General features: G+C 38.5%; 1 protein-coding gene across 5 annotated transcripts in view; it reads right to left on the bottom strand.

Annotated features, from left to right (window-relative positions):
- TRIM33 (tripartite motif containing 33) overlaps positions 1–23221 on the bottom strand; it is a 155245-nt gene that overhangs the window by 106121 nt on the left and 25903 nt on the right. The window lies entirely within an intron of this gene.

Raw genomic sequence — 23221 nt, 5'->3', positions numbered from 1 at the left:
TCCCTGGTGGCACAGTGGTTAAGAATCTGCCTGCTAATTAATGCAAGGGACACGGGTTCAATCCCTGGTCTGGGAAGATCTCACATGCTGTGGAGCAACTAAGTCTGTGCGCCGCAATTACTGAGGCTGCGCTCTAGAGCCCATGTGCCACAACTACTGAAACCCGCGCGCCTAGAGCCTGTGCTCTGCAACAAGAGAAGCCACCACAATGAAAAGCGCACACACCACAATGAAGAGTACTCCTCTGGCCGTAACTAGAGAAAGTCCATGCACGACAACGAAGACCCAACGCAGCCAAAAAAAAAAAAAAAGAGCGAATCCTCCCCTAAAACTTGACAAAACTGTCACACATGTCACACACAAAGAACCCACCTATTTCAAAGCACTGGGAAACAACCATTATGAGACAAAATGCAGTGCTTATTCTACAAAAAACTGCTAGAGTTTCTGGTAAAAACAGTGGAAGGCACTGGTCTTCTTGCCTGAGGATGATCCTAAAAACAGCAGCTTTGTTCCCGTACCATATACAAAAATAAACTCAAAATGCATTAAAGACCTAAGTGTAAGACCAGACACAATAAAACTCCTAAAACAAAACATACAACACTCTTTGACATAAATGGTAGCAATATTTTTTGGATCTGTCTCTTAAGGCAAAGGAAACAAAAGCAAAAATAAACAAATGGGACCTAATTAAACTTAAAAGCTTTTGCCCAGCAAAGGAAACCACCAACAAAACAAAAAGACAACCTACTGAATGTGAGAAAATATTTGTAAATGATATGATCGATAAGGGGTTAATATCCAAAATATATACACAGCTCATATAACTCAACATCAAAGGAAAAAAACCCAATTAAAAAAAATTGGCAGAAGACCTGAATAGACATTTTACCAAACAAGATATACAGATGGCTGACAGGCACATGAAAAGATGCTCAACATCACTAATCATGAGAGAAATGCATATCAAAACCACAGTGAGGTATCACCTCACATCTGTCAGAATGGCTATTGTGAAAAAGACCACAACAAATGTTGGTGAGAATGTGGAGAAAAGGGAACCCTCCTACACTGTTAGTGGGAATGTAAATTGCTGCAGTCACTTTGGAACACAGTATGGAAGTTCCTCAAAAAACTAAAAATAGAACTACTATATGATCCACCAATTCTCCTCCTGGGAATATATCTGAAGAAAATGAAAACACTAATTTGAAAAGATACATGCACTCCAATGTTCACAGCAGCATTATTCACAATGGCCAGGATATGGAAGCAACCTAACTGTCCATCAATGGATGAATGGATAAAGAAGAACTGGAATATATATATACACACACACACACACACACACACACACACACATACACACAATGGAATACTATTCAGCCATAAAAAAAGAAAAAAAAAGAATGAAATCCTGCCATTTGCAACAACATGGATGGACCTAGAATGTATTATGCTTAGTGAAATAAGTCAAACAGAGAAAGACAAATACTGTATGTTATCACTTACATGCTGAATCTAAAAAATAAAACAATGAATGGATATAACAAAACAGAAACAGACTCACAGATATGGAAAACGTATCAGTAGGGAGAGTGAAGGAGGAGGAGCAAGATAAAGGTAGGTAATTAGGAGGCACAAACTACTATGTATAAAATAAATAAGCTACAAGGAGATATTGTACAGCACAGAGAAAACAGCCAATATTTTATAACAACATTTTTGTTTTTTTTCTTCTTTCTTTTTCTTTGTATAATAACTTTGAATGGAGTACAATCTATAAAAATATTTATTCACTCTGTTGTATACCTGAAACTAATGTAACACTGTAAATCAACTATACTTCAATTAAAAAAAACAAAGCAAAATAGCAGCTTTGCTGCCATATGAAGCAGGATCAATTAGGTCAGGAGGGCAAATATGAACAGAACATTTGCCAGCTATAAGTAGGTATCCAAGTTAGGAAAGAACAGCTTCCCTATACTGTGGCAGCAGCCCATTCAGAAAATTAATATAAGACACTTAAAATGAGAGAGTCACAAAAGATCTAAGACAAACTCTCCACACATAGCTGGTTAACTAAAAGGGACACCCAAGAAAGCGAGCAAAAACGAAAGGCCAAGTGAGACTAAAAACTGGCTGCAACTTTTAGTGTGTTTCCCAAACTAAACAGAGGCGGATCATCAGTGGTGTGAGGCTGATAGGCTCAAGGTATTTGACCACAACTTCCACCCAAAGCACTGGCTGAACACCAAGCTATGCAGATACAGAAGCGAACCCTAGGAAGCCAGGCTAAAGATTAAAGTAAAAATACTGAAAAGGAGACATCAGTGGCTGTAAGCTGTACAGACTCCATACTTTAAGCAAGTTACTAAAAAATACCAACAACCCACAGAAAAATAAAGCAGAATTCATAGTTGCTACAATATAATATAATCTAATTGACAAAATATACAAAGAAACAGAAAAGTGTGACTGAACCTGATGGTGGGGGATGGGGGAGGGGTGGGGAATCAGTCAACTAATCAACTGAGTCCAGACATTGGAGTTCGAAGACAAAGATTTCAAAGCAGCTAAGAATAAAGGTACTAAATAAAATGCAATGGCAGTACTCAACATACAGGAAGTCTCAAGAGAGAATTAGGAACTATAATAACAATCCATAAGATGAAAAGTACAACATCCAAAATAAAAATTTCATCATACAGCTATGCTCAATAGTAGACCTGAGCGACTTCCCTGGTGGTCCAATGGCTAAGATTCCGCACTCCCAATGCAGGGGGCCCGGGTTCGATCCCTGGTCAAGGAACTAGGTCCCACATGCATGCCTCAACTAAGAGTTTGCATGCCGCAACTAAAGATCCTGCACATGGCAACGAAGATCCCACATGCCACAACTAAGACCCGGCGCAGCGAAATAAATAAGTAAATATATTTTTTAAAAACTGTTAGAAAAATTGCAGACTTGAGTGAGCCTGTAGACAGATGAAAGTATCCAGTCCTTAAAAGAGGGAAAAGACCAGAAAAAAAAAAAAAAAGGAAACGGCTTCTCAGAGACCAGGGAGACAACATCAAGAATCCCAACATAAATGTAGTGGAAGTCCCAGGAGATGAGAGTGAGGAGTAGGAAAAAGGTTTGAGGAAATAATGGGCCAAAAACATCCCAAACTTGATGAAATACATTAATCTGCAGAGTCAAAAGGTGGAAGAACTCTCAAGTATAATAAAACAGAGACTCAAACCTTGATTTATCATACTCAAACTGCTGAAAGGCAAAGACTTTCAAAGAAAATCTTGAAAGCAGCAAGAGAAAAACAATTCATCACACACAGAGAAACAATAATACTGACATCTGACTTTTCATCAGAAACAATGGAGACCAGAAAGCAATGAAATGACATATTTAAAGTAAGTGAAAGAGTGTAAAACCAAGAATTCTATATAAATCAAAAATATTCTTCAATATGAAAGCAAAATAAAGAAATCCTCAGATAAACAAAAATTAATAGAATGTCGCTAGCATATGTGTACCACAAAAAATACTAAATGAAGCCCATTCAGGCTGAAAAGAACTGAAATCAGACTATAACCTGAATCCACAGGATGGAAATGAGGAACATTAGAAATGGTAAACATGGAAAACATAAAAGACTATTTTTTCCTCTCAATTTCTTTAAAAAAAATACCCATAAGATTGTTTAAAGCAATAATCAGAATAATGTACTGATAGTTTTTAAACATACAAAAGAAATAATATGACAATAGTTACAAAGAAGAGGAATGGATCTATAGCAAAGTTGCTACGTTTTAACAAAATTAATACCGTATTACCTTGAAGTGGCTTGTATTAAATTAGACATATAATTGCTAGAGCTAAAACAAAAACAAAGTAGAAACAAAATGAGAGAAAAAATTAAAGAGCGTTGAAAATACTGGTGAACACGAAAGATTTAGTAAAAGGAACCAAAAACTGACATGACAAAGATAGAAAACAAACACCCTAAATCCAACCACATCATTACTTACATTAAATATAAATGAACTAGGCACTCCAATAAAAAGGCAGAGATTAGACTCGGTAAAACACAACTATGTGGCATCTTAAACATTCAGACCCAGAGACACAACAGGATGAAAGGGAAAAAAAAGGAAAAAGATATACCATGAAGATAATAACCATAAGAGAGGTGGAGTGGTTATATTAACATCAGGAAAAAGACTCTCAGATGAGACGTATTACTAGACACAAAGATAAACATTTTATATGCTAAAGGACCAATACATCAGAAATATCTAACAATTATACATGTATATGCACCTAAAAAATACACAAAGCAAAACTAATAGAATGCAGGAATTCCCTGGTGGTCCAGTGGTTAGGGCTCCGAGCTTCCAGTGCAGGCGGCACAGGTTTGATCTCCGGTTGGGGAACTAAGATCCCACATGCCGCACAGCGCAGCTAAAAAAAACCAAAACAAACCCAAAAAAACCTAACAGAATGAAAGGAGAAATGGACAATTCAACAATGTCAGATGGAGATTTCAATACTCATTTCTCAGAAACTGATAAAAGCAACTATCTTAGTAAGATATAAAAGCCTTGAACAACACTGTAACCAACTTGATGTAACTGATCTACACAAACACTCCACACAAAGACAGTACAATACAAATTCTACTAAAGCACAAATGAAACATTCTCAAGGACAGATCATGTATTAGTCTAAAGATGGGCACTAATATTAAGGCCCATGGGCCAAATCAAGCCGAGTCATTTTCTGTACGGCCCACAAGCTAAGCAGTAGTTTACATTTTTCAGAGTTCTGAGAGGTTTTTTATCTCCTGACACCAAATACCTGGTATCTTTTCTAACACCACTTCTCCAACTCTCTGACACCAACTGGGTGTCTTACAATTCAATTCAGTTCCGACCCTAACTACCCGTAGTTAGCATTAAACTCCACAAATGAAGGGCTGTCTCACAAGACTACCCCTACTACAGATGCCAGTCACAATTCCTAGGTTGACACCAGTACTTCTGACCAACCAGTGATAAAATTCAAAGGGTTTCCACAATCCCCTCTTCTGGTTCAATAACAAAATGACTCAGAACTCAGGAAAGTGCTTAACTTACTATTACTGATTTATTATAAAGGATACAACTCAGAAACAGTCAGATAAAAGAGATTCATAAGATAATGAATAGGGAGGAATGAGCACAGAGCTTCCGTGCCCTCTCCAGGCATACCACTTTACCAACCCCTGGATGTCTGCACCAGCCCAAAGCTCTCCAAACCCCATTGTTTAGGAGTTTTTTATGGAGGTTCCATTACATCAGCATGACTGACTAAATCACTGTCCATCTGTGACTGATCTCAATCTCCAGACTCTCTGCCCTCCCTAGAGGTCCAGGAATTTCAGCCCCACCCTCTAATCACATGGTTGGTTTCTCCTAGCAGCACTCATCCTGAAGCTATCTAGTAGGCCTACTTAGTTGTTTTCTTACCATAACTTCAGGTATGGTTAAAAGGGATTTTTATAAATAATGAAAGAAGCACCTATCCTCCTTATCACTCCATCTTAAGTTCTGTGTCAGGAACCAGGGTCAAAGCCCAAACATATTTTTTTTCTGTGGCCGCACAGCTTGTGGGATCTTAGATCCCCATCCAGGGATTGAACCTGTGCCCTCAGCAGTGAAAGTGCTGAGTCCTAACCACTGGACAACCAGGGAATTCCTACCAAGCACATAATTCAAATTGTCTGGGGGGAAGAGGAAGTAGGCCACAACAGAGACCTTGTATAGTATACAAAGCCTGAAATACGTATTATCTGGCCCTTTAAAGAAATACTTTGCCAACCCCTGTGCTGGTTAATAAGACAAATCTCAATAATTTGAAAGGGTTTGAAATCATTCATAGTATGTCCTCCTACCACAATTAAATTTAATTAGAGAGTAACAACAGAAAGAAATCTGGAGAGCCCAAATTTTTGAAAGCCTAACAACCAAATTCTAAATAACTCATGGGTAAAAGAAATCACAAGGACTATTACAAAATATACTAAATTGAATAAAACTTAAAATTAATATGTATAAATTCACAGGATGCAGTCAAAGCGCTACTTAAGAGTCCAACAGAAATTCTGGCAAATGTTCTATACCTGCAATGTCCAATGGGGTAGCCACTAGACACATGAGCTTAGTGAACACCTGAAATGTGACTAGAATGACTGAGGAACTCAATCTACTATTTTATTTAACTTTAATTTTAATATTAATAATCACGCATGGGTGTTAGCTAACACATTTGATGGCACAGGCTTAGAGAAAAATTTTTTTCATTCATTCATTTATTTATTTATGGCTGCGTTGGGTCTTTGTTGCTGCGTGCAGGTTTTCTCTAGTTGCGGCAAGTGGGGGCTACTCTTCATTGCGGTGCGCGGGCTTCTCACTGCGGTGGCTTCTCTTGTTGTGGAGCACGGGCTCTAGGTGTGTGGGCTTCAGGAGTTGTGGCTCGCGGGCTCTAGAGTGCAGGCTCAGTAATTACGGCGCACAGGCTTAGTTGCTCCACGGCATGTGGGATCTTCCCGGACCAGGGATCGAACCCGTGTCCCCTGCACTGGCAGGCGGATTCTTAACCACTGCGCCACCAGGGAAGTCCCGAGAGAAATTTATAGCTCTACAAATATACTAGAGGACTTCCCTGGTGGCAAAGTGGTTAAGAATATGCCTGCCAATGCAGAGGACAGGGGTTCAATCCCTGGTCTGGGAAGATCCCACATGCCATGGAGCAACTAAGCCCATGTGCCACAACTACTGAGCCTGCGCTCTACAGCCTGCAAGCCACAACTACTGAAGCCCGCGTGCCCTACAGCTGGAGTGCTGCAACTACTGAGCCTACGCGCTGCAACTACTGAAGCCCACACGCGTAGAGCCCGTGTTCCACAGCAAGAGAAGCCACCGCAATGAGAAGCCTGCGCACCACAATGAAGACTAGATCCCACTCACCGCAACTAAAGCCCACACGCAACAACGAAGACCCAACACAGGCAAAAAAAAAAAAAAAAAAAAACTAGAAAGGCAAAATAATTTTTAACCAATAATCTGAACATGTAAATCAGATTCTGCAAATCAACCCAAATTAAATAGACTGAAATAAAGATCAGAGTACCTATCAGTGGAGGGAAGGAGGATAAAACCAAAAGATGGTTCTTTGAAAAGATCAACAAAATTGATAATTAGCTGGATGGTGGGGATAAGGTGCAGGTAAGGAAAGAAAGGGAGAAAGGGAAGGGAAGAGAAGAAAAAGAGGGAGAGATTTGAGGTGCAGGTACAGAGACACACACTAACATAGATTGATTTAGAGCTAAAAATAAAAAAAAGAAAAAAGATTACCAAAATCAACAGTGTTACGAGTAAAACAGAGGAGTTAACAACAAACCCTACAGAAATGAAAAAAATTAAAGGCATATTATTAAAGTTTTTATACCAAGTTAGACAATTTAAATGAGTCAAATTTCTAGACAAATACAAACTAGCAAAACTGGCTCAAGAAAACCGAAAAACTGAATATACTAATATCAAATAAAGAAACTGGATTAGTAATTAAAATCTTCTAGAAAAGAAAGTCCAGGCCTGGTTGGTTGTTTCAATGGTAAATTTTCTTAAGGAAGAAATAATACAAACCTTACACAAACTCTTTAAGAAATAAAGGAGTCACAACTAGGGCACCTACCAGGCACCAGTGGGGGACCATGGACACCTTAGGAGATGGGAAGAACCCCCAGTGACCGGGTAGGACATGGGGCTTGGGGGGAGTGAAGGGGGAGGAGAAGTGGAGGCAGAAAGGGACTGGCGCACCTGAGGGGTGGGTGGTGGAGAGGAAGGGATCCCACGCCCAAAGGGGGAAATTGGGGAACCACTGGGAGGGCAGAAGATCAAAAGGGAGCATGGCCACGTTTCCCATGCCCACTTGGACCCCCAGGAACCTGCTGAGATCCCGAGCCTGATCCTCTGCCCACCTAGGCTCCCTACAGCCGCATGGGTCCTGAAGGAGTGGGGAGGGAAGAAGGAGCAAAAGTAAAGGTCAGAACTCCGGGACCGGCACCCCTGAGGGGTGGCTGGGGGAGGGAAGGAGTTCCTACACTCAGTGGGACCCACCCACGGTTAGGGGATCCAGCGGCCCAGGGGCAAAGGGAGACCCTGGGGGAGATGGTGGGGGACAGGTGAGAAGGAATGGAAGGGAACGGGGTCCGTGCTTTCCCTGTGCAATTAGGCACCAAGAAGGCTGTTGGGCTCCCAGACCTAATCCTCTTCCCTCGGAGCCATGCTCCTGCCATGTAGAGCCCAAGCCACACCACTACACCCCCACCAAGAGCCCTACCACTACACTAGGAGACCCCCTCCAAGGAACTGGGCCTAAACCCCACCCACACACCCTCACTCAGGGCCCTACCTCCAAACTCCAGAACACTACTCAAGGGGCCCTCCTTCCCATGTGCTACCTCTCCCCTTCTGGGCAGATCCTAAGGAGAGGCCCCGCCCCATGCTTGAACATCACCCTGCGCTAGGCCCCGCCCAGGCCCTGGCCTACACTCAAATGTCACCACCCCCACCCTGCCTAGGTCCCGCACCACTCAAAATCCCACCCCTGCCTAAGTTCTACACCCCCCTCTGCCTAAACTCCGCCCCCAAAGACAAGGTTTTTCTTTTTTCCTCTTTTAGATTGGGGTTTTGTTTTACCTTACTGATTCAACGTTGGTGATTCTTTTAAATTTTTATTTTTCCTAATAAATCTTTTATTTTTCTAATTTTATTTTATTCTTTATACTTTGTTAGTGGTCTCTCCTTTTGGCTTATCCCCCCTTTCTTTCTTTTTCTGTTGTGGTTTTATTTTACCTTGTTGAAATTGTTTCAATTATAGTTTTATTTTTCCTAATACATTTTTTATCTTTCTAACTTTATTTTGCTTTTTATTCTTTGATATCCTTTTTTTTCTTGCTTTCTTTCTTCTAATCTTGCGGGATCTCGGTTCCCAGGCCGGAGGTCAGACCCAAGCTCCTGTGGTGGAAGCTCCGAGTCCAAACCACTGGACTAACAGAGAACCTCAGACACCAGGGAACATCAATCAGAGTGAGGCCTCCTGGAGGTCCTCATCCCAGCATCAAGAACCGGCTCTATCCAACTGCCTGCAACCTCGAGTGCTGGACGTCTCAGGCCAAACAACCAGTAAGACAGAAATACAGTGCCACCCATAAAAAAAAAAAATTAAACAGCAAAATAATTTGTTACAGACGAATAAGCAAAGTAAAAACCTACGAAACCAAATAAATGAAGACGAAATAGGCTACCTACCTGAAGAAGAATTCAGAGTAATGATAGTAAAGATGATCCAAAATCTCGGTAACAGAATGGAGAAAATACAAGAAACATTTAAGAAGGATCTAAAAGAACTAAAGAGCAAACAAACAGTGATGAACAACACAATTACTGAAATTAAAAATACTCCAGAAGGAATCAATAAAAGAATAACTGAGGAAGAAGAACGGATAAGTGAGCTGGAAGATAAAATGGTGGAAATAACTGCCAGGGAGCAAAATAAGGAAAAAAGAATGAACAGAAAGGAGGACAGTCTCAGAGACCTCTGAAACAACATTAAACGCACCAACACTCAAATTACAGAGGTCCCACAAGAAGAATAGAGAAAGAAAGGGTCTGAGAAAATATTTGAAGAGATTATTGTCGAAAACTTTTCTAACATGGGAAAGGAAACAGTCAATCAAGTCCAGGAAGCACAGAGAGTACCATACAGGATAAACCCAAAGAGAAACATGCTGAAACACATATTAATTAAACTATCAAAAATTAAATACAAAGAAAAAATATTGAAAGCAGCAAGGGAAAAAGCAACAAATAACATAAAAGGGAATCCCCAAAAGGTTAACAACTGATCTTTGGGCAGAAACTCTGCAAGCCAGAAGGGAGTGGCAGGACATATTTAAAGTGAAACACCTACAACCAAGATTACTCGACCCAGCAAGGATCTCATTCAGATTCCACGGAGAAATTAAAACCTTTGCAAACAAAAGTTAAGAGAATTCAGCACCACCAAACCAGCTTTACAACAAATGCTAAAGGAACTTCTCTAGGCAGGAAACACAAGAGAAGGAAAAGACCTGCAATAACAAACCTAAAACAATTAAGAAAATGGTAACAGGAACATACATACCAATAACTACCTTAAATGTAAATGGATTAAATGCTCCAACCAAAATACATAGACTGGCTGAATGGATACAAAAACAAGGCCTGTACATATGCTGTCTACAAGAGACCCAAATCACACCTAGGGACACATGCAGACTGAAAGTGAAGGAATGGAAAAAGACATTCCCTGCAAGTGGAAATCAAAAGAAAGCTGGGGTCGCAATTCTCATATCAGATAAAATAGGCATTAAAATAAAGACTATTACAAGAGACAAAGGAGAACACTACATAATGATCAAGGGATCAATCCAAGAAAATGATATAACAATTGCAAATATTTATGCACCCAACATAGGAGCACCTCAATACATAAAGGAAATGCTAACACCCGTAAAAGGGGAAATCAACAGTAATACAACAATACTAGGGGACATTAACACCCCACTTTCACCAATGGACAGATCATCCAAGATGAAAAATAAGGAAACAGAAGCTTTAAATGATACATTAAACAAGATGGACTTAATTGATATTTACAGGACATTCCATTCAAAAATGACAGAATACACTTCCTTCTTAAGTGCTCATGGAACATTCTCCAGGTTAGACCATATCTTGGGTCACAAATCAAGCCTTGGTAAATGTAAGAAAATTGAAATCGTATCAAGCATCTTTTCCGACCACAACACTATGACACTAGATATCAATTACAGGGAAAAAAACTGTAAAAAAATACAAATACATGGAGGCTAAACAGTATGCTACTAAATAATCAAGAGATCAGTGAAGAAATCAAAGAGGAAACCAAAAAATACCCAGAAACAAATGACAATGAAAACACGACGACCCAAAACCTATGGGATGCAGCAAAAGCAGTTCTAAGAGGGAAATTTATAGCAATACAATCCTACCGAAAGAAACAAGAAAAATCTCAAACAACCTAACCTTACACCTAAAGCAGTTACAGAAAGAACAAAAAACACCCAAAGTTAGCAGAAGGAAAGATCAGATCAGAAAAAAATGAAAACCAAATAAAAGAAACAATAGCAAAGATCAATAAAACTAAAAGCTGGTTCTTTGAGAAGATAAACAAAATTGATCAACCATTGGTCAGACTCATCAAGAAAAAAGGGAGAAGACTCAAATCAACAGAATTAGAAATGAAAACGGAGAAGTAACAACTGACACTGTAGAAATACAAGGGATCATGAGAAATTACTGCAAGCAACTATATGCCAATAAAATGGATAACTTGGAAGAAATGGACAAATTCTTAGAAAAGCACAACCTTCCAAGACTGAACCAGGAAGAAATAGAAAATATAAACAGACCAATCACAAGCACAAGAAATTGAAACTGTGATTAAAAATCTTCCAACAAACAAAAGCCCAGGACCATGTGGCTTCACAGGCGAATTCTATCAAACATTTAGAGAAGAGCTAACACCTATCCTTCTCAAACTCTTGCAAAATATAGCAAAGGGGGGAACACTCCCAAACTCATTCTATAAAGCCACCATCACCTTGATACCAAAACCAAAGATGTCACAAAAAAAGAAAACTACAGGCCAATATCTCTGATGAACACACATGCAAAAATCCTCAACAAAATACTAGAAAACAGAATCCAACAGCACATTAAAAGGATCATACACCATGATCAGGTGGGGTTTATCCCAGGAATGCAAGGATTCCTCAATATACTCAAATCAATGTGATACAGCATATTAACAAATGGAAGGATAAAAACATGTGATAATCTCAATACATGCAAAAAAAGCTTTCAACAAAATTCAACACCCATTTAGGATAAAAACTCTCCAGAGAGTAGGCACAGAGAGAACCTATTAGGTAGAGAGCCTACATAATAAAGGTCATATATGACAAACCCACAACCAACATCATTCTCAACGGTGAAAAACTGAAACCATTTCTTCTAAGATCAGGAACAAGACAAGGTTGCCCACTCTTGCCACTATTATTCAACATAGTTTTGGACGTTTTAGCCACAGCAATCAGAGAACAAAAAGAAATAAAAGGAATCCAAATCAGAAAAAAAGATGTAAAATTGTCACTGTTTGCAGATGACATGATACTATACATAGAAAATCCTAAAGATGCTACCAGAAAACTACTAGTGCTAATCAATGAATTTGGTAAAGTTGTAGGATACAAAATGAATGCACAGAAATCTCTTGCATTGCTATACACTAATGATGAAAAATCTGAAACAGAAATTAAGGAAACACTCCCATTTACAACTGCAACAAAAAGAATAAAATACCTAGGAATAAACCTATCTATGGAGACAAAAGACCTGTGTGCAAAAAACTATAAGACAGTGATGAAAGAAATTTAACTTGATACAAACAGATGGAGAGATATACTATGTTCTCAGATTGGAAGAATCAACATTGTGAATATGACTATACTACCCAAAGCAATCTACAGATTCAATGCAATCCTATCAAACTACCAATGGCATTTTTCACAGAACTAGAACAAAAAATTTCACAATTTGTATGGAAACACAGAACACCCCGAAAAGCCAAAACAGTCTTGAGAAAGAAACACAGAGCTGGAGGAATCAGGCTCCCTAACTTCAAACTATACTACAAAGCTACAGTAATCAAGACAGTATGGTACTGGCACAAAAACAGTAATATAGATCAATGGAACAGGATAGAAAGCCCAGAGATAAACCCATGCACATATGGTCACCTTACCTTTGAGAAAGGAGGCAGGAGTATACAATGGAGAAAAGACAGCCTCTTCAATAAGTGGTGCTGGGAAAACTGGACAGCTACATGTAAAAGAATGAAATTAGAACACTCCCTAACACCATACACAAAAATAAACTCAAAGTGGATTAAAGATCTAAATATAAGGCCAGACACTATAAAACACTTAGACGAAAACATAAGCAGAACACTCAATGACATAAATCACAGCAATATCCTTTTTGACCCACCTCCTAGAGAAATGGAAACAAAATCAAAATTAAACAAATGGGACCTAATGAAACATAAAAGCTTTTACACAGCAAAGGAAACCATAAAAAAGACGAAAAGACAACCCTCAGAATAGGAGATAATACTTGCAAACCTAGCAACTGAGAAAGGATTAATCTACAAGCAGCTCATGCAGCTCAATATCAAAAAAACAAACAACCCAATCCAAAAGTGGGCAGAAGATTTAAACAGACATTTCTCCAAAGAAGATATACAGGTTGCCAACAAACACATGAAAAGATGCTCAACATCACTAATCATCAGAGAAATGTAAATCAAAACTACAATAAGGTATCACCTCACACTGGTCAGAATGGCCATAATCAAAAAATATACAAACAATGGTGGAGAGGGTGTGGAGAAAAGGGAACTCTCTTGCACTGTTGGTGGGAATGTAAATTGGTACAGCCACTATGGAGAACAGTTTGGAGATTCCTTAAAAAACTAAAAATAGAACTACCATACGACCCAGCAATCCCACTACTGGGCATATACCCTGAGAAAACCATAATTCAAAAAGAATCATGTACCACAATGTTCACTGCAGCACTATTTACAATAGCCAGGACTTGGAAACAACTTAAGTGTCCATCGACAGATGAATGGATAAAGATGTGGCACATACATACAATGGAATATTAGCCATAAAAAGAAACAAAATTGAGTTATTTGTAGTGAGGTGAGAGGACCCAGTAGAGTCTGTCATACACAGTGAAGTAAGTCAGAAAGAGAGAAACAAATACCGTATCCTAACACATACGTATGGAATCTTAAAAAAAAAAAAAAAAAAGGTTGTGATGAACCTAGAGGCAGGACAATAATAAAGACACAGATGTACAGAATGGACTTGAGAACATAGGGAAGGGGAAGGGTAAGGTGGGATGAAGTAAGAGAGTAACACTGACATATATACACTACCAAATGTAAAACAGATAGCTAGTGGGAAGCAGCTGCATTGCACAGGGAGATCAGCTCAGTGCTTTGCGATCATCTAGAGGGGTGGGATAAGGAGGGTGGGAGGGAGACGCAAGAGGGAGGGGATAGGGGGATATACGTATGCACATAGCTGATTCACTTTGTTATAAAGCAGAAACTAACACAACACTGTAAAGCAATTATACTCCAATAAAGATGGTAAAAATAAAAAAATAAAGGAGAAGAAAACAATTCATAATTCGTTTTAAGAGGCCATGTTATCAAAGACATAAGATGACAAAGACATCACAGACACTATATCCCCAGAAAATTAGACTGGAGAACAGAGATGTAATAGAAGAGGAGACAAGGATCATTCCCAAGTTTCTTGCTTAGGAATAAGAAGAATAAGAAAGGGCTTACAAGAGGAGATCGAAAAAATTTTGACACAAGTTCAATTTTAAATATGGTAAATCTGAAATGCATCTGGGTCATTCAAGAAAAGGCAGTTTTGTTAAAACTGTGCTTGAGTGAGATTGCATGATGATAATATAATGTTTTATTCTGAAGTAATGGCCTACCTAACAAGATTTCCTGTACTCTTAATAGCTTCTTGGCTAATATGTATTTTTACATTTCCTGGTAAAAATGATATAACTAGTATTTAATATGTTAGTAATTTGTGGGTTTAAATGAGCTACCATTATATAACCATTTATCTTGTTCAAAATTCTAATCATGTCTATGTTCTAGTATTTCAAAATAATTACAAAAGACGAAATGGTGGAAAAATATTATAGCCAAATACCCTTGACCAAGACTCTCTGACCTGTAAATTTTCCCATTTGCGAAAATAAATTATATCGGGAATTCCCTGGCGGGCCAGTAGTTAGGACTCCGAGCTCTCACTGCTGAGGGCCCGGGGTTTGATCACTGGTTGGGGAACTAAAATCCCACAATCCATGTGATGCAGCCAAAAAATAAATAAAAATAAAAATAAGTAAATAAATAATAAATTATATTGATCATCCCTTCAATTGTTAAAATTAAGTGCTTATTCAAGTCTCCCAAACCCAAACATGATACCCTGAGATCAGAAATCATCTAACACTGCCTTGCACAGAACAGGAATTGAAGCTAGAATTCAATGAGTCATGATTCTATAATTTCACACCTATAAAGTGTAAAATGTCAGGACCTAAAGAAATCCTCAATATATCCACTTCAACAAATAGTGTTGGGAAAACTGGATTGCCACATGCAAAAGAATGAAACTGGACCCCTGTCTTACACCATACACAAAAATCAACTCAAAGTGAATTAAAGATATAAATTTAAAATCAGAAACTATAAAACTCAAAACATAGGGGGTAATAAGTTCCTTGACATCAGTCTTGGCAATAGTTTTTTTTAGTTTGATGCCAAGAGCAAAAGCAACAAAACAAAAATAAACAAGTGGGACTACATCAAACTAAAAAGCTTCTGCACAGTAAAGAAAAATATCAAAATGAAAAGGCAACCTACAAAATGGAAGAAAATATTTGCTAATCATATCTGATAAGTTAATATCCAAAATATATAAAGAAGGCACACAACTCAATAGCTAAACTACAAATAATCCAATTTAAAAATGGGCAAAGAAACTGAACAGACATTTTTCCAAAGAAGACATAAAAATGGCCAACAGGTACATGCAAAGGTGCTCAACATCACTAACCATCAAGAAATGGAAATCAAAACCATAATGAGATATCTCAAATCTGTAAGAATGGCTTTCATCAAAAAGACAGATAAGTGTTAGTGAGGATGTGGAGAAAAGCAAACCCCTGTGCATTGATGGTGGGAATGTAAACTGGTACAGCCATTATGAAAAACAGTATGGAGGTTTCTCAAAAAATTAGAAACAGAACTACCATATGATCCAGCAATCCCACTTCTGGGTATATATCCAAAAAAAATAAAAAAGAAAACAGGATATCAAAGAGAAACCTGCACTCCCATCCATGTTCATGGAAGCATTATTCACAATAGCCAAGATAGGGAAACAACCTAAGTATCCATCATCAGATAAATGGCTAAAAAAAATGTGGCATGTGTGTATACATACATACATACATGCATACAAACAGTCTCACTCACACACAAAATGGAATAGTATTCAGCCACGAGAAAGAAGGAAATCCTGCCATTTGTGACAACATGGATAAACCTAAGTGAAATAAGCCAGACAAAGACAAATACTGCATGGTATCACTTATATATGGAAGCTAAAAAAAAAAAAAAAAAAAAAAATTGAAGTCAAACTCAAAGACAGTAGAAAAGTGGTTGCCAGAGCCCGGGGTGAAGAATACAGGAAGAGAGAGAGGTTGGTAAAAGGATACAAATTCTCTGCTCTAAGATGAATAAGAACTGAGAATCTAATGTACAACATGGTGACTATAGTTGCTAACACTGTATTATATAATTGAAATTTCCTTAGCAAACAGAACTTAAATATTCTCACCTATAAATATAAAAACATGAGGTGATGGATGTGTTATTACTGAATAGATGGGGAGGAATCCTTTCACGATATATATGTACATCAAATCATTATGATGTACATTCTAAATATCTTACAATTTTGTCAAATATACCTCAATAAAACTGAAAAAAAGGGAAAAAATCCTCATTATCTCCACTGTCGTGATCTTAAACAAACGACATTTTAGTTTAAGCAGATATTTTTTCTTACCTAAACTACTAAAAATAACTCCTACCCTCCATGTCAGAGGGCAGTAACAGGGAGCTGAACTTCTACCCCCACTTGGCAATATCAAGAAGGAATAAGACAGTGGAAGGGGAGGCAAGTCATCACTCTACTTCCAGTCTCTGCTAGGCTAAAGTCTCAGGGGAGTAGATGAGATTCCACCCTTACCCTGCAACAAAAAGGTGGTGTGAGTCAGCCCTATGCTTCCTCTTTCCCTTGTGTCAGTGGGGCTCAGTGGAATTGAGCAGACATGGCAACAAAGTTGTATGAGTTCATATCTCATTTTTGGGAACTGAAATTTCACCTCACCCATTTGCAACAAGGCAGTGAAAGTCAGCACTCCACTTTTGCTGGAATGGTGACAGTAGGGCCCAGTGAGAAGCTGAACATACACATCCATTTAATCATCGTGTCCTTCCACAGGAAGACTACCTGCTTAAAAAGATTAAATATGACCTTAAGTATCAGAATATAATATCCAAAACATCACAATACACTAAAAAATCAGTCAAACTAACAATGAGAAATACCCTAATTTAAATCAGAAAAGACAACTGATGTATGCTGCAGAGAATCAGATGCTAGAACTATGTGACAAAGAATTTAAAGATATCTTTAACATAAACACATCTTAAACATAAAAGGGCTTCAAAAAGCAATTACAAATTCTCTTGAAACATTTTAAAACAGACCAAAGAAACAGAAGTTATAGAAAGAGCCAAATGGTAATGATATAACTAAAACATACAATAACCAAAACTTGATAAACAGCCTAAATAGTAAAGTGAAAATGACAGAGAATAAAACCACTGAACTTCAGACCAAATCAATATAATTTACCCAAAATAGATGAAAAAACATTCAACAGTCTCGGGGCTTCCCTGGTGGCGCAGTTGTTGAGAATCTGCCTGCCAATGCAGGGGACATGGGTTCGAGCCCTGGTCTGGGAAGATCCCACATGCCACGGAGCAACTAGGCCCGTGAGCCACAACTACTGAGCCTGCGCGTCTGCAGCCTGTGCTCTGCAACAAGGCCGCGATAGTGAGAGGCCCGCACACCGCGATGAAGAGTGGCCCCCACTTGCCGCAACTAGAGAAAGCCTGCAGGCAGCAACAAAGACCCAACGCAGCCAAAAATAAATAAACAAATAAATAAATTTATTAAAGGAAAGAAAGAAAGAAACAACAGAGCAACCAGACCACGATTAGCAGAGCCTAACAGCTTGGTATGATATCAAGAGAGATAGAGAGCTTAACAGATCAAGAAAATAAAGAGTCCACCTAAAATCATGATATCCCAGGGTGACTACACATGAACAAGATTAAGCCCTCTGACAAGAGATAGCAGAGGCTTCACACTGTAGTGGAAAATAAAGTTGACTTCACTAAAACGAGTCACTAAACAAATAAACCAGTTGGCAGCCCTGGGGGTGAGGGAGATTAGTATCACAAAAGGCAGAAATGGAAAAATGGAAGAACAAAGGATATGAGAAAAAGCAAAATGGCAAGCATAAATCCAAGTATATCAACAGTAACATTAAGTGTAAATGGATTAAACAATCCAACCAAAAGACAGTGATTGTTAGGCTGGATTAAAAACAAAAACAAAAATAAGACCCAACTACACACTGTTTACAAAAGATACAATTTAGATTCAAATGCATAAGTAGGCTCAAAGTAGAAGGGTAAGAAAAGCTATCATACAAACAGCAACCATAAGAAAGATAATGGCTATACTAATTACAGTACTTCCTAATCCCCAGAATCTGTTGAAGAATGAAAGACCAATGTACAAAACTCAATTATATTTTTATGCAGTGAATGAATAAGGAATATGAAGTAACAGACAATTCAAAAAAAAAATGAAATCAAGAAGACAGTTTCACTTGCAAGAGCATTAGAAAGAACAGTTGACCCTGAACTGCATGGGTTTGAACGGCACTTATACATGGCTTTTTTTTTTAATTGTTTTAAAAAATTTTTTTGGCTGCATTGGGTCTTTGTTGCTGTACATGGGCTTTTTCTCTAGTTGTGGCGAGCAGGGGCTACTCTTCATTGCAGTGTGCGGGCTTCTCATTGCAATGGCTTCTCTTGTTGCGGAGCACGGGCTCTAGGCGCGTCGGCTTCTGTAGTTGTGGCTCACAGGCTCTAGAGCACAGGCTGAGTAGCTGTGGAGCACGGGCTTAGTTGCTCTGTGGCATGTGGGATCTTCCTGGACCAGGGCTCGAACCCGTGTCCCTGCATTGGCAGGCGGATTCTTAACCACTGCATCACCAGGGAAGCCCATGGATTTTTTTTCAGTAGTAAATACTACAGTACCACACAATTCATGGTTGGTTGAATCTACAGATGCAGAACCGTGGATATGGAGGAAACAAACTGCTTATACGGAGGGTCGACTGTAAGTTATACACAGATTTTTGCCTGCTCAGAGGATTGGCACCCCAACCCCCATAATGTTCAAGGGTAAACTGTACTTAGAAATAAATTTCTTAAAGCATAAAACCTGTATTCTGAAAACTATAACATATTGTTGAAAGAAATTACAGAAGACCTAAATACAGGCATACCTCGAGATATTGTGGGTTTGGTTCCAGACCATCACAGTAAAGTGAGTACCACAATAAAGCAAGTCACACAAATTTTTTGGTTTCCAGGTGTATATAAAAGTTATGTTTATACTATACTGTAGTCTATTAAGTGTGCAACAGCATTACGTATTTAAAAAAATGTACATACACATACCTTAATTTAATAATACTTTACTGCTGAAAATGCTAACCATCATCCGAGCCTTCAGCAAGTCATAATCTTTTTGCTGATGGAGGGTTTGAAATACTGCAAAAATTACCAAAATATGACAGATACACGAAGTGTGCAAATGCTGTTGGAAAAATGGTGCTGACTGACTTGTTTGATGCAGGGTTACCACAAAACTTCAATCTGTAAAAAAAAGCAGTATCTGCAAAGCACAACAAAGCAAGGTATGCCTGTAAATGTAAAGATGTCCCAGATTCATGAATCAAAAAACTTAATATTAAGATGGCAAAACTCCTCAAAACTGGCTTAAAAATTCAACACAATTTCTATCAAAATCCCAGATGACTTTTTTGTAGAAATCAACAGGCCAATATTTTTGACTTTCCAAATTTATATAGAAAGTCAAGGGACCTAGAATAGAACAGCTAAAATAATTTTGATAAAGAACAAAGATGGAGACTTACTACCAATTTCAAATCTTACTACAAAACTACAATGAGCAACACAATTTGGTTCAGGCATAAGGATGCACACAGTCATCCCCCAGTATTCATCGGGGATTGGTTCCAGGACCCTCATGGATACCAAAATCCACAGATGCTCAAGTTCCTTTTATAAAATGAAATGATATTTGTATATAACCTACACACATCCTTCCATATACTTTAAATCATCTTTTGATTTCTTATAATACCTAACACAATGTAAATGCTATGTAAATAGTTGTAAATACAATGTAAATGCTATGTAACTAGTTGCCAGGGTGATTTTGCTCTTTGCAACTTTCTGAAAATTTTTTTCCAAATGTTTTCTACCTACAGTTGGTTGAATCCATGGATGTGAAAGCTGCAGATATGGAGGACCAACTGTAGATGAATGCAATGGAATTGAGAGTCCCGAAATAAAAATTTACTTCTATGGGTGCTAAGACAATTCAACAGGGAAAGAATAGCCCTTTCAATAAATGGTACTGGGACAGGTGTTCCCTGATGGCCGAGTGGTTAGAATGCTTGGCTTTCACTGCTGTGGCCCAGGTTCAATCCCTGGTCGGGGAACTGAGATCCCACAAGCCTTGAGGTGTGGCCAAAAGATAAACTAATTAAAAAAAAAAAAAAGTACTGGGACTATGAATAAGCACATTAAAAAAAACTGAAGCTGGATCTTTATCTCACACACAAATTTTACATACAAAAATTATTCAAGTGCATCATGGATCCAAAAGTAAGAGATAGAACTGTAAAGTTCTTAAAGAAGAAAAAAAGTGTACATCTTCATGATCTTGGGTTAGGAAATGGTATTTTAGATACGACATCAAACACAAAAGCACAGGAAAAAAATATTAAATTGGACTTCAGCACAAAAGTTTTTGTGCTGCCAACACTATGAATGCAATTAATGCCAAAGAGTTGTACGCTTAATAATGGATAAAGTGGCAAATTTTGTTACATCTTTTTCCACAATAAAAAAGTTTAAAAAAATAGCAAGATGTTAAAAAAAAATTGTGTGGCAAATGGTATCATCGAAAAAGTGAAAGACAGAAGATACATGCAAGTCAGATATAAGGGTTTACTATCCAGAATATATAAAGAACTCTGACAACCTAATAACATCAAATAATCCAATTAAATAATGGGCAAAAGTCAGAACAGACATTTCCTCAAAGAAGATATACTAATACAGTAAGCACTTGAGAAGATGCTCAACATTATTAGCCATCAGGAAAATGCAAATCAAACCACGATGAGACACCACCTCACACCCACTGGGATGCCTCTAATAAAAAAAGACAGAATAACAACTGTTAGGAAGATTACGGGGAAAAAAAATGGAACCTTCACACATTGCTAATGGGATACTGCAAAATGTTAGACACTTTGGAAAACAGGCAGTTCCTCAAAAGATTAAGTATAGAGTTACAATATAACCCCAAAATTCCACTCCTAAATATATATGCAAGAAAAGTTGGGAATTTCCTGGTGGCACAGTGGTTAAGAATCCACCAGCCAATTCAGGGGACACAGGTTCGATCCCTGGTCCGGGAAGATCCCACATGCCGAGGAGCAACTAAGCCTGTGTGCCGACTGCTGAACCTGCGCTCTAGAGCCCACAAGCCGAAACTACTGAAGCCCAAGCGCCTAGAGCCCGTGCTCCACAACAAGAGAAGCCACCTCGATGAGAAGCCCGGCCTGCACACCACAACGAAGAGTAGCAGCCCACTCGCTGTAACTAGAGAAAGCTCACCCAGAGCAACAAAGACCCAATGCAGCCAAAAAAAAAAAAATCTGTTAACATTTAAAAATAAAAAAAGAGAGCTTCCCTGGTGGCGCAGTGGTTGAGAATCTGCCTGCCAATGCAGGGGACACGGGTTCGAACCCTGGTCTGGGAAGATCCCACATGCCGCGGAGCAACTAGGCCCGTGAGCCACAATTACTGAGCCTGCGTGTCTGGAGCCTGTGCTCCGCAACAAGAGAGGCCGCGATAATGAGAGGCCCGCGCGCTGCGATGAAGAGTGGCCCCCACTTGCCGCAATTAGAGAAAGCCCTCGCATAGAAACGAAGACCCAACAAGAAAGAAAGAAGGAAAGAAGGAAGGAAGGAAGGAAGGAAGGAAGGAAGGAAGGAAGGAAGGAAGGAAGGAAGGAAAGAAGGAAAGAAAAGTTAAAACAGGGACTTCCCTGGTAGCACAGTGGACAGGACTCCGAGCTCCCAATGCAGAGGGCCCAGGTTCAATCCCTGATCAGGGAACTAGATCCCACATGCATGCTGCAACTAAGAGTTTGCATGCTACAACTAAGGAGCCTGCGAGCCACAACTAAGGAGCCCGCCTGCTGCAACTAAGACCTGGGGCAACCAAATAAATAAATAAAATTTTTTTTAAGAAAAAAGGAAAAGTTAAAACATATGTTCATGCAAAAACTTGTACAAAAATGTTCACAGCAACATTATTCATAATAGTCCAAAAAGGGGAAGGAACTCAAATGTCCATCAACCGATAAATAAACAAAACACAGGACAGCCATAAAATGGAGTATTATTCAAGCCTAAAAAGAATAATGTGGGACTTCCCTGGTGGTCCAGTGGCTAAGACACTGCGCTCCCAATGCAGGGGGCTCTGGTCAGGGAACTAGATACAATACGCCACAACTAGAGATCCCACATGCCGTAACTAAAACTAAAAGATCCAGCTTAAATAGATAAGATAGACAGATATATTTTTTAAAATATTAAAAAAAAAAGAAAAGAAAATATTGTAAAAAAAAAAAACAGTAGGGAGTATGGAACAATAGGTAAATGATTGAATAAATTATACTCTAGGCCAGAACGCCATGAAATATTATGCAGTTATGCAGGTTTTTTTAAAATTATGATTCTAGAGACCTTGGTAAACATGAAAGAAAAAGTCATTATCCTAAGTGGAGGTAAAAGATATAAAATTATATACACAATATTTACAATTATACAATAGTCACAAACCAAAAATTTTTTAAAAGCATAATTTTTAAAAACTTTATTGAAGTATAGTTGAGTTAAAAAACAGAATTTTTAAAACTCTGAAGCAAATAAAAAATAAAACACTAAA

This window comes from Balaenoptera borealis, assembly GCF_965194805.1.
Source record: "Balaenoptera borealis genome assembly, chromosome: 1".
NCBI lineage: Eukaryota > Metazoa > Chordata > Mammalia > Artiodactyla > Balaenopteridae > Balaenoptera > Balaenoptera borealis.
This window is presented reverse-complemented; position numbering and strand designations above follow the sequence as displayed.